The sequence below is a fragment of the Triticum urartu genome, chromosome 7A (genome assembly GCF_056163025.1).
Source record: "Triticum urartu cultivar PI428250 chromosome 7A, HENAU_Tu73, whole genome shotgun sequence".
Classification (NCBI taxonomy): domain Eukaryota; kingdom Viridiplantae; phylum Streptophyta; class Magnoliopsida; order Poales; family Poaceae; genus Triticum; species Triticum urartu.
The window spans coordinates 577,021,513-577,033,776 of record NC_141879.1 but is presented as its reverse complement, the minus strand read 5'-3'; the positions used below and the strand labels follow the sequence as shown (position 1 = coordinate 577,033,776).

Genomic DNA, 12,264 nt, shown 5'->3' with positions numbered 1-12,264 from the left:
TGCAGATGCACTTGTAAAAAAAGGTATGCATTTGCAGCAGCTTTGTTCTGATTATGATACCATTCTGTTAAGAAGGCAAAATAACATTATCATCCCAATTCATGGTTGAAGTTGAAGACCCACTACTAGGGAAAACCTTATACACAGAATCTTAGCAGCAGCGCGGTTTAAAAACAAACGCTACTACTAATTAGCAGTAGCGAGCTTGAGAAAACCATGCTACTAATAACCTGATAGTAGTAGCGTGGGTTTTTACCCCTCGCTACTACTAAGTTATTTCCACCATGCCTCCCGGGACCAAGCGTAGTAGTAGCGCGGGTTGTAAAACCTACGCTACTACTACGTGGATAGCCATAGCACAGGTCAGACACCCGCGCTACTACTAGTCTCCCACGCCACCCACCCCCGCCGGATACACTCCCACCCGCAACCGTCCCACACCACTCAACCCATGTCTGTCTAAAAAAATCCACCAACGCCCAATCCAGATCCCCTCCGCCTCCATCCCCCGCTGCATGCGCCACGCCGGCGGCCGCGTGGCCGCCGCTCCCCGTCTCGCGTCGCTGCCCTCCCCTTCCCCCCAGTCCAGCGAGCTCGCCGACGAATCTTGTATCCATCATATTGCCGTCGCTGGCCGCATCCCGTCCCATCCCACCTGCCCGCCGATGGCCTTCTCCTCGTTCCCATGGCCGTTCCGCCGTCGAGCCAGTGGCAGCGGCAGCGGCGGAACCGGCCCAAGCAAACCCTCCGCCGCGGAGGGGAAGGAGGAGCTCGGCGTCACGCCGCAGCTCCTTGACTTCCTCCGGACACTCTCCCCCGACGCCTTCAAGTCCTTCCCCTCCAGCTCCACCAAGGCACCCCCTCCTTCCTCCCTTCTCGATTCCGCTCCCCTGCTAGTTCCCTCTCAATTACTGGCGGTGCTATGCTTTGTCGCAGGAGGATCCGCAGAGTCGGCGGCCAAGCTCTCGGACTGGCAGCAGCGGCACGCCGTCCTCGTGCTCGCCAGAGCCAAGGTAGGACTCCCGCGGATCTCGTCCTCCGCTTCGCCCAAGACAGAGATTGCTCTCAGGTCTCAAGCTGTAATTTGTGATCCCTGCAGGAACTTGCTAAGGTCCGCTATGATCTGTGCCCACGCCACATGAAGGACAAGCAGTTCTGGACATACATCTTGTCGTAAGCTCTTGCCTCGTTAGCTTTCGCCCATGTGTGAGTGCATTGTTCTAGTCCAAGTGCTCAATTAGCTTCATGCTGGTCTGGATTTTGTGAATCTTCAGTTAGGAATTCTAGTCCATGGTGCTCCTTAATACCCAGCAAGCTATATTTGTACCTAAACATGATTGTCCCAGTTGCGTGTGTACCGTTGTGCTGTTTTGTATATATAATAAACATCCAGCAAAAGGGATTGGCATCTAAAGATTATAAATTATGTCAAATGTGAGTACCTGTTTTTGTAAAAGCTCAGCAAAAAGGGGACATCATCATGTAAAGCGTGGTCTCTGTTTGCTGAACAACTATCCATGAGGTGTAATATAAGTAAGGTGCTGGTCCTAATATAAGTAATAACAAACCATGGCTAGTGATAATTCCTCTGTTGTTCGATCCTTTATATATGCAAAAGAATACACACATGTCTGTTCCAGATATGGCCAAAGTTGTAAACACTAGATAATCTATCAAGTGGGCTTTTGATGCCATCCTGCAGCACGCGTTGTTGGGTTTGACTCTAGCCAATTTCATTTTCAGGTAGGTTGGTGGGTGGGATATGCTAATGACACCGACGACTCAATCTGGAGGATTGTGCGGATAAACCCTGGTGTCGGGAGATACGTCGCCAAGAGCTACAGCCCAAGGTCCGGTTTCTCCGTTCTCTTAAGTTCGGTTGATGCAAAATTGAACATGCAATTTTTAGCCTAATTTATCACAAGTGAGGAGCAGTGAATTCTATAGTCCATTAGCTACAGTTGATCGGCAACTGCATAAGCTTCTATTTCTACTTCTGAATTTTGAATGATTGTATGAGCAAATAAGTGCTACAAATGTACAGTTTTGTTGGTTTAGGCAAACACCTCACAGTACTCAAAAGTACAGTTTTGTAGAAACCATAGTATTCTGATTGAGCTAGTAAGATTTAGTTTATGTAAGTTTAGTAGATGAACTAGTAGGATCCTTCTGCTGAACTGCTACTAGTAGGACGGCTTGCGATTAGATTAGTCTAGTCTATGGAGCAGGTGCACGCTCTGAGCTTGCTCGCAAGGTGTTTGCAACAATGCCTCTAGGAATGTTGAAATTTCAATTTGTTCAATCAATGTAGAATTCTATGTTCCACAGGATACAAAGGAGCCTATGGACCTTAAACTTTGCTCATTAAATTGAAAAGAAAACATTGTACTATTCGTACATAAACAAAACATCTATGGGTGGGGATGTTGGCATTGCATGATTAAATTGAAAAAGAAAATGCTCTGATCAGATTAGCATATACGGTGTGCTTCATGCGTCCAAGAGACCAAGACGTCTTCTCTTCTCTATGGAGAGAAGCTGATTTGCATTGACGGCTAATGATGATTCTTTGTGTTCCATAGTTTAAAAGGCAACCATTTTGCACTGGATAACCAAGTATTCTGCCAGGGTTAAATTTAATTAAGAATGTTGTTCCTTTGTTATATGGAAGAAGACTTCATGGTTAGCATTATTTATTATAACACATTCATATAAGATTTTCTTGCCACTGTAAGTAGGAAGTTAATTTTTTTGGTCTGTTTTGTTCTGCGGGGATTTTGATCTGTTTTTCTAATAGTATATATGATCATTCAGTCACGGTTCCAGTATTTTACAACTAAAGCTCCCCCTAATTAAAATGCAGAAACGTGTTTTCTTTCATTATGTTTCAGTCACTGTCTTAGAAACACTAGAAAATATCTCTTGACAAACTTCTTCATGGAACTAATATTTTTATGCTAATGACAAATTGGATTTATAATCTTTAACCTCGAATCTTTATAGGATTTTGGTTACTACCATATCTGCTCTTGCAGGTCTACTAGAGTATCCACTTCTGAGGTTGATTTTCAAAATGTGTATATCTAATATTTCTTACTGCAGCTTTAAGCTTCACTATCATCTAACTTTTTCTAGTTAATATACTTACTCGGCAACATGGAAAGTTTCCACATTTGTTCTAGCTATCTCTATGGGTTAGCGACTTAGCATACATGTTGTAATAAGGTTTCACATTTGCTTCTCTGACAAGGTCTGTTTTTATTCATAGGTAGAAGATAGCGACAGAGTGCTACCGGATAATGAGATGTTGAAGCGGCAGACTGAATCCATGACACCGAAGTGCAATTGCGGCAGATTATCTCTATCTTTTCTTTTCATTTTTCTAATTATTGAGTGAGAACAGAATGAGGAACTGTGTGATAGTACATACAACAACTGTAGTAAAAAGAAACTTATGTTTGCAATTGTTAATGACATAGATACTTGCATGTTCTTTGAAGTGGTCATCTGTGAGTTGCAATGCATAATGAGGTTTTTTGGCTGATTTATTTCCTTCGGTTTCCGGTTAACCATGAAATAGGAGCCCAGCAGTGCTCACTATTGTTGTGTTTACTGGGAACTGTATGCATAAAATGGAATTGGTGGATTTTATTTTTTTAATTATAAATTAGTTCGTAGTGGCGTGGGAAAAGACTGCGCGCTACTAGTATTTAGGATACTAGTAGCGTTGGTAGTATGGACACGCTGCTACTATTTTGTTAGTAGTGGCGCGGGTACTAAATAGAAGTAGCGTGGGTGGCACACGCTACTACTAACTTTGTTAGTAGTAGCGCGGCTTCAACCCACGCAATTACTAACTATTAGCTGTAGCGCCTTATTGGTAGCGCGGGTACACGCGCTACTGATAGGCCTAAAACCCGCGCTGCTGCTAGGCTTTTCCCTACTAGTGACCCTAAGCTTCAAAATGCCAGGTCTCACTTACGCATGTTAACTTATTTACCAGTTCAGAACTATCACTAGAAAATAGTAAATCCACATTGACCACATAATATTATTTTGCAACCACTTAGTTTGTCCTTGACTGGGACACTTGAAGCACAAAACAACTAATGCAGAGCTAGGTTGTATGTTTGGCTTAAGGGTTTTCCTTTTCAAATTCTGACTCTGTTTGTAAACAAAGTAGGCTTCTATCCTGTCTAGAATGTAATGAAGATGTCCTGGATAAGCTGAGTGTTTTTTAACAATTTTCTCATTTTGACAGCATCTGTATCACATTACACTTGATATATTTTCACTCCTGTGTGTTGTAATGAAGATGTCTTGGTGAGACATGATATATGTCCAAAATTAGAAAAATCACAAGGTACTTTCTCTACCTAATAAACTCCATATGACCACATAAACCCCTATTTAACACACCTGTAAAGAGGAACAACCCCCCTAAGGAGCTAGAAAGCTATATCGCCCACTGCCTCGTCGAATGTCTGTCAAGGGAAGAGATAAAGAGCATATAAAACATTACCCACACAAAAAAATGAGAGCATGTAAAAAATTTAAAAACGAGAACCATATTGACCAATCTAAACTTGATATTACACTTGGCACGGAGGGAGTACACAATGACATAGTAGTTATCAATTTTCTCCTGTATGAGTTGTAGCAATCCCCACATACAAGAAAAAACTGAAAGCAAAGCTTTACTCTCCCAACAAGATTCTAAGCATACTACTTGACTAATAATAGAAAGCCCATGACAGTGAGGGTATCTAATACAGTAGTATTTCAAATTCTATAAGCCTGCAAGTTTATGAAATTGACACAAACCAATTTGGTTAGCAAGTCACGGCAGCACATGACAGTGGGGTAGCAGCAGAAATGCACCTGATGCAGAAACGTAACCTACTGCCGCTGGATCATCAACCTAGATTCTTGCATTACAGAAAAGAGCATCGCAAACTCAATTATGGCAATCATTCAGCACTAGTATTTCAACAACTTGCAGATGATAAGCAGCTACATATATACATGTCTACAAATGACAAAGGCTAAGGTGAGGTGAACTTGGCGACGGCCGTGGTGCCCTCGGACCTCGCCAGGGAGGGAGATGCGGATGGAGGTCTGGACCCTAGCTGGATGGAGCAAGAGCGTGCCGTCGCATATAGGCAAATCAAGAAGCTAGGGCTTTGACCATGGCGGAGCTCAACGGTGATGGTGCGAACCCTAGAACTAGAGGAGAGATGAGGGGGGACAGCGGAGGAGGTGGCGCGAAATTACCTACGGGAAGCCGCCAGAGAAGGGGAGGTGGCGGCAAGGGTGGAGTCCGGCGGGGTAGAGGCGGTCATCGTCTCCTCCTCCTCCTCCTCGTCCTCCTCCTGGTCCTCCTCCTCCGGCTCGGGGCGTGGGGGAGCTGCAGTGGTGGGGGCACGGGGGCGCGGGGGTGGCGGTGCAGGGGAGCTGCGGTGGTGGGGGGCGCGGGGGCGGCGGGGTTGGAGTCCGGCGCGAGTCGGGGCGGCGGCGTCGGGGTAGCGCGCGGGTGGATCTTGCGAGGGAGAGGGACGAAGGGGATCTGGCGAGAGGGAGGGAATTAGCTAGGGGGAATCTTACTAATGGCGCACCCGTGGTCAGTGCGCCATTAGTAATCTTTTTTTTACATAGCAATGGCGCACCAGGCAGAGGAGCGCCATTAGTAATCTTTTTTTGTAAATAGCAATGGCGCACCAGCCAGAGGTGCGCCGTAAGTAATTTATTTTTATTTTTTGTTGCATGTAATAATTTTTTAGAAAATTAATATGAATATGAAAAAGTAATATCTTTTTATAAAAACAATAATAATTGTTGTTTAACAACAATTGTAGTCTACACTTTTTTATTATTATTTTTTTAAATGAATATGAATATGAAACGGGGGGTGCTCATCGGCGGCGGTGGAGCACGGGAGGGTGCAGGGGGTGCTCGTCGGCGGTGCTGGAGCGGGGGAGGGTGCGGGGGGTGCTCATCGGCGGCGGTGGAGCGGGGGAGGGTGCAGTGGGTCGTCGGCGGCGGTGGAGCTAGCGGGGTTGGGTGCGGGTGGGATCAAGATCGAGATGGAGGGGGATAGCGATCGAGATGGAGGGGGATCGAGATCGAGTGTCCTCATGAATATTCAATATTTTATCATACTGAATATGAAAAAATATCATCAAATTTGAAAAAATATTCATGAATTCAAAAGGTGCCCATGAAATTTAAAAAAATTCATGATATCAAAAAGTGCCCATGAAATACAACCGAGAAATGAAGACTATGATTTAAATACAGTCGATCTTAGCTAGCTATCTGTTCATAATCTTCTTGCCCTTCTTTTTCACAAATGGAGTTCTTCTGTGGAACGGACGTCCTTTAGGTCGGGTGGTCCTGCTTCTTCTTGTGGTGTATGATGCTACTAATTCATCGTCGTCGTCATGTTCGATCTTCGGGTCGCCGTACTTGTCGAAGTCTTGCTCATTGGCTACTCCATCCATTCCGATGATCTTCCTTTTGCCTCTCCTCATGACAACACGACTGAGCTTTGACGGGTCGGTAATGAAGAAGCATTGGTCCACTTGGGAAGCCAGTACCCATGGCTTATTTTTCGCGGTGACGTTTGCGCCCGCGGTCTTGGATTTGGCTTCGGGTATAACCATGGTGGTGAAATACCGGTCTTCTTTTAGGACGCTCTTGGCCCATCTGTAATGGAACATCGGGACCTTCTCTCCAGCGTAGCTCAGCTCCCAGATCTCCTCTATCCTTCCGTAGTATCTGTCCTTGTCGTTACCGGTGTAGGATTCCATTGTTACCCCGGAGTTCTGATAACCATCGCTCTTCATGTCCTTGTCCTCGGTGTAGAATGTGTAGCCGTTGATATCGTACGCCTCATAGGTCATCAGGTTGTGCTCGGCGCCCTGTGACAAGGCGAATATGAGTTGTTCTTCCGCGGAAGAATCCTCATGTAAAGGGTACGACAGAAGCTTCTGCTTGAACCAACGCGTGAAACATGAGTTGTGCTCTTTGATTATATCTCCGTCCATCCTCTATTGGCCTCGGTCATTGTACGTCTTCTCAATAAAGGTTTTGTGCTCTACCACCCAAGGATCGACCACGTCTATGTGTTGTAGCGCGACTAGGTTTGCTCTTTCAAAGTCAGCGAGTCGACCATCGAAGTCGACATGCATTTCGCGGCGACCCTCATGGTGACCCCATCCAGCGAGCCTGCCGAGGTGCCTGTTGACGGGCAGACCAATGGGGTTCTTGATGCCTAGATAATTCGTGCAGTAGGAGATGCACTCTTCGGTCAGAAATCCCTTGGCTATACTTCCCTCTGGACGTGACATGTTGCGAACGTATCCTTTGATGACACCATTCATCCTTTCGAACGGCATCATGCTGTGCAGGAACGTTGGCCCGAGTTGGAAGATATCCTCCACGATATGGACCAGTAGATGCACCATAACGTCGAAGAATGCGGGCGGGAAGTACATCTCAAGCTCGCATAGTATCACCATGATCTCTTCCTGTAGCCTTCTGAGTTGCCTCACGCCAACCAACTTTCGAGAGATGACGTCGAAAAAGTTGCATAGGCCAAATAGCGTTTCACGGACGTGCGCGTCCATGCTCCCACGGATTGCAACTCGAAGTATCTGCGTCATCAGCACGTGACAGTCATGAGACTTCATCCCGCTGAACTTCTGCTTCGCTAGGTCTAGGTATATGCTTATCTTCCCCGCGTAACCGTAAGGAAGTTTTACTCCTACGAGGCAGGTGAAAAACTGCTCGATCTCCTCCTGACTTAGAGTGAAGCACGCGGGAGGGTAGTCATTTCCGATCTTCTTGGCCTTTTTTCATTTGCGACGACTTTCTGTGTCATGCTTCGCCTCATCATCATCATCATCATCATCATCATCATCATTAGCGTGAAGCTCCACCCTGATGCCCATTGATTTCAAGTCTACCCTTGCTTTCGGCCCATCTTTGGTCCTCTCTGGCATGTTGAGCAGGGTACCAAGCAGACTCTCGCACACGTTCTTCGTGATATGCATGGCATCAAGGTTGTGAGGCACACGGTGGATCTTCCAATACGGCAAGTCCCAGAAAACATACCTCGTTTTCCATACCTTCAGCAGCGGCTCTAGCGCCTTTCGCTTCTTTCCCGGCTCTGGCGCCTTTTGCTTCTTTCCCGGTAGTGGGCAATCTTTCCAATTTTTCAACAACCCGTCTATTTCCTCGCCGCTCCTCGTACGCGGGCGTCTTCGGAGTTCGGTTTCACCATCGAACAGATCCTTGCATTTCCTCCACGGGTCATCGTCGCGAAGCCACCTTCGATGTCCCATGAACACGGTTTTCAAAGACCCGGGATCTCTATCTAGCTGGCGATACGTTGTGTCATCCATGCACCTGACGCATCCAGAAAATCCGTGGACCACCTGCCCTACGAGATATCCGTAACCGAGATAGTCGTGCACCGTCGTGAGCAGTGCGGCTCTCATAGGGAAATATTCTTTCTCTGCAGCGTCCCACGTATTGGCTGGCGTTTTCCACAGCGTGTCTAGCTCCTCTTTCAGCAGCCCCAGATACAGATTGATGTCGTTCCCTGGTTGTTTCGTCCCTTCAATTAGCATACTCATGTGAATGTACTTCCTCTTCATGCACAACCAGGGGGGAAGGTTGTACATCCACACAAACACAGGCCAGGTGCTATGTGTGCTTCTCTGGCTGCCAAACAGATTGACTCCATCGGTGCTTGCGCCCAGAACGATGTTCCTTGGATCCTTCCCAAATTCTGGGTGTTCGAAGTTCAATGCTTGCCACTGGCTCCCATCCTTAGGGTGACTCAGCATCTTGTCTTTTTTATTTATCTCCGGATCATTTGCGTCATCTTCTCGCTTCTTCTCCTCCCTATCCGCGTGCCAACGTAGGAGCTTTGCTACCTTAGGGTCTGCGAAATACCGCTGCAGACGAGGAGTGATCGGAAAGTACCACACAACTTTCGAGGAGCTTTCTTCCTCTTCTTGTATCAAGTGACGCTGCACACCGGACATATGGTAGACTCCGCGTGCTCGCCCCGATAAATGATGTAATTGTTCATGCACACATGGTATTTCACGTGCGGTAAATCCAGAGGACACACGACTTTCTTCGCCTCCTCGAAACTGGTCGGGCACTTCTTCCCCTTGGGAAGACGTTCGTGCCAGAATGACATGTTCTCGTCGATGCATGCGTCGGTCATTTTGTGTTTTACCTTCATCTCCAAAGCCATGAGCGTTACTTTCAGGCGGGTATCCTCGGGTCTGCATCCTTCATACAATGGACTAACCGCGTCTATCTCCAGTTGATCCAGCTTGGCTTTCTCTCGGGCGGCAGCTCTTGCGTTATCCGTCTACTTGAGAAGCAGCTCTTGAATATGAGGGTCCTACACCCAGCCCATCGATGGTCCATCGTCATCTGCTCCTCCGGCATCTTGATCTTCATGATCATGCCCTTCGTCTGCTCCGGCATCTTCCTCATCATCATGTCCGGCATCTTCTACATGATGACTGTGTACAGCATCAGCGTCGTGATCATGTCCTGGAGATTCTTCGTCTTCTCGCCCGCCCGAGCCGGTGGTTGTCTTGCTGCCCTTCCTCATTTCTTGCCCGGCCCCCATGGACGACTTCATAGTCATCTTCATCACCTTGCCACCGATAGTCATCAATGAAACCACGCAAGAGCAGGTGGTCCCGCACCTGCCCGGAATCCGGGTCCGCAATAAGGCTCTTCAGCTTGCATCTTCAACATGGACATCTTATCTCTGTCTCATTCTTTTGAAGCATCTCGGCCTTCGCGGAGCTCAAAAACCTATTCACGATGCCTTCGGTCATCGTGCGGACCATGGTCGCCTGCGGGGTAGAGCAAAATGATATTTTAGAACCAAGAAAAAATTTGGCATGACTTTCCCTAAAAATAGGACCAAAAAGAATGCATAGTGCCAAAATTCTCGCCAAAATGGAAATGAATCAACATTCCGCCAAAATATTGACAACTATCGCATTTCAAATACCGGTACCTGCAAACACAAACATATATGCAACACCACAAACATATGCAACACCACTAACATACATAGATCTATCTAGGTCACAAAAAGTGCATGTGCACATTGTTGGAGCGAGCTAGGGAGAAAAAAAAAAGTAGATCTACAACATGAAGATAGCTTTACCCATACTTACCTATCAAAAAAAGGTAATTTCAACACTTAATTTTGATGAATCTATGGTGCAAATGAGGTGAGGAGGAGGAGGCAGCCGACAAGCTTAGAGAAGGAGGTGGGGGGAATGAAGTGGGGAAAGTGAGTGTGTAGGTGTGGTTGTCCAAAAATATCTAGCTGGTCCCAGGTTACTAATGGCGCACCACACAGCCATGCGCCATTAGTAACCCAACATACTAATGGCGCACCACACAGACATGCGCCATTAGTAGTTTTGCAAAAAAGTAAAAAAAAAATTATACTAATGGCGCACCGTGGCACAGTGCGCCATTACTAGTTTAAACTAGTAATGGCGCACTATGCAACGGTGTGCCATTAGTAGTTTTGCAAAAAAGTAAAAAAAATATAGTAGTGGCGCACTCTATGGCTGGTGCGCCATTAGTAGTTCTAACTACTAATGGCGCACTCTGCCCGGATGCGCCATTAGTATGTTTGAAAAAATGAAAAAAAAACATTTTGTTACTAGTGGCGCACCGTGTGCCTGGTGCACCATTAGTGTCTTCCACACTAATGGCGCATCTCCACATGGTGTGCCATTAGTATATAATAGTGGCGCACCACTTCTCCGGTGCGCCATTAGTGTCAATTTCATCTTTAGCCCTTTTCCTAGTAGTGCCTGGTGGCCCTCTGATGCCCATCTTCTTCTATATGAGGTCTTTCGTCCAAGAAAAAAATCATAAGCGAGCTCATGGGACGAAACTCCGCCGCCACGAGGCGGAACCTTGGCAGAACCAATCTAGGGCTCCGGCAGAGCTGTTCTGCCGGGGAAACTTCCCTCCGGAAGGGGGAAATCATCACCATCGTCATCACCAATGATCCTCTCGTCAGGAGGGGGTCAATCTCCATCAACATCTTCACCAACACCATCTCATCTCAAACTCTAGTTCATCTCTTGTATCCAATCTTTGTATCCAAACCACAGATTTGTACCTGTGGGTTGTTAGTAGTGTTGATTACTCCTTTTAGTTGATGCTAGTTGGTTTACTTGGTGGAAGATCATATGTTTAGATCCATTATGCATATTAATACCCCTCTGATTATGAACATGAATATGCTTTGTGAGTAGTTACGTTTGTTCCCGGGGACATGGGAGAAGTCTTGCTATAAGTAGTCCTGTGAATTTTGTATTCGTTCGATATTTTGATGAGATGTATGTTGTCATCCCTTTAGTGGTGTCATGTGAACATAGACTACATGACACTTCACCATTGTTTAGACCTAAAGGGAGGAATTGGGAAGTATTAAGTATATGATGGGTTGCTAGAGTGAGAGAAGCTTAAACCCTAGTTTATGTGTTGCTTCGTAAGGGGATGATTTGGATCCATATGTTTCATGCTATGGTTAGGTTTACCTTAATACTTCTGTTCTAGTTGCAGATGCTTGCAATAGGGGTTAATCATAAGTGGGATGCTTGTCCAAGAAAGGACAGTACCCAAGCACTGGTCCACCCACATATCAAATTATCAAAGTACCGAACGCGAATCATATGAACGTGATGAAAACTAGCTTGACGATAATTCCCATGTGTCCTCGGGAGCGCTTTCCTTCATATAAGAGTTTGTCCAGGCTTGTCCTTTGCTACAAAAAGGATTGGGACATCTTGCTGCACCTTATTTACTTTTATTACTTGCTACTCATTACAAATTACCTTATCACAAAACTATTTGTTACCGATAATTTCAGTGCTTGCAGAGAATACCTTACTGAAAATTGCTTATCATTTCCTTCTAATCCTCATTGGGTTCGACACTCTTACTTATCGAAAAGTCTACGATAGATTCCCTACACTTGTGGGTCATCAAGACTCTTTTCTGGCACCGTTGTCGGGGAGTGAAGCGCCTTTGGTAGGTGGAATTTGGTAAGGAAAAAATTATATAGTGTGCTGAAATTTACTGTCACTTGTCACTATGGAACATAATCCTTTGAGGGGCTTGTTCGGGGTATCTTCACCCCGACCAGTAGAGCAAAGAGTTGCTCCTCAACCTACCGAACCTACTAAAAATGTT

At 46.0% G+C, this 12,264-nt stretch overlaps 1 pseudogene; it reads left to right on the top strand.

The window, feature by feature from the left end:
* The first annotated feature begins 665 nt into the window (after positions 1-665).
* Positions 666-1,177, top strand: LOC125519078 (uncharacterized; annotated as a pseudogene).
* The last annotated feature ends 11,087 nt before the right edge of the window (positions 1,178-12,264 follow it).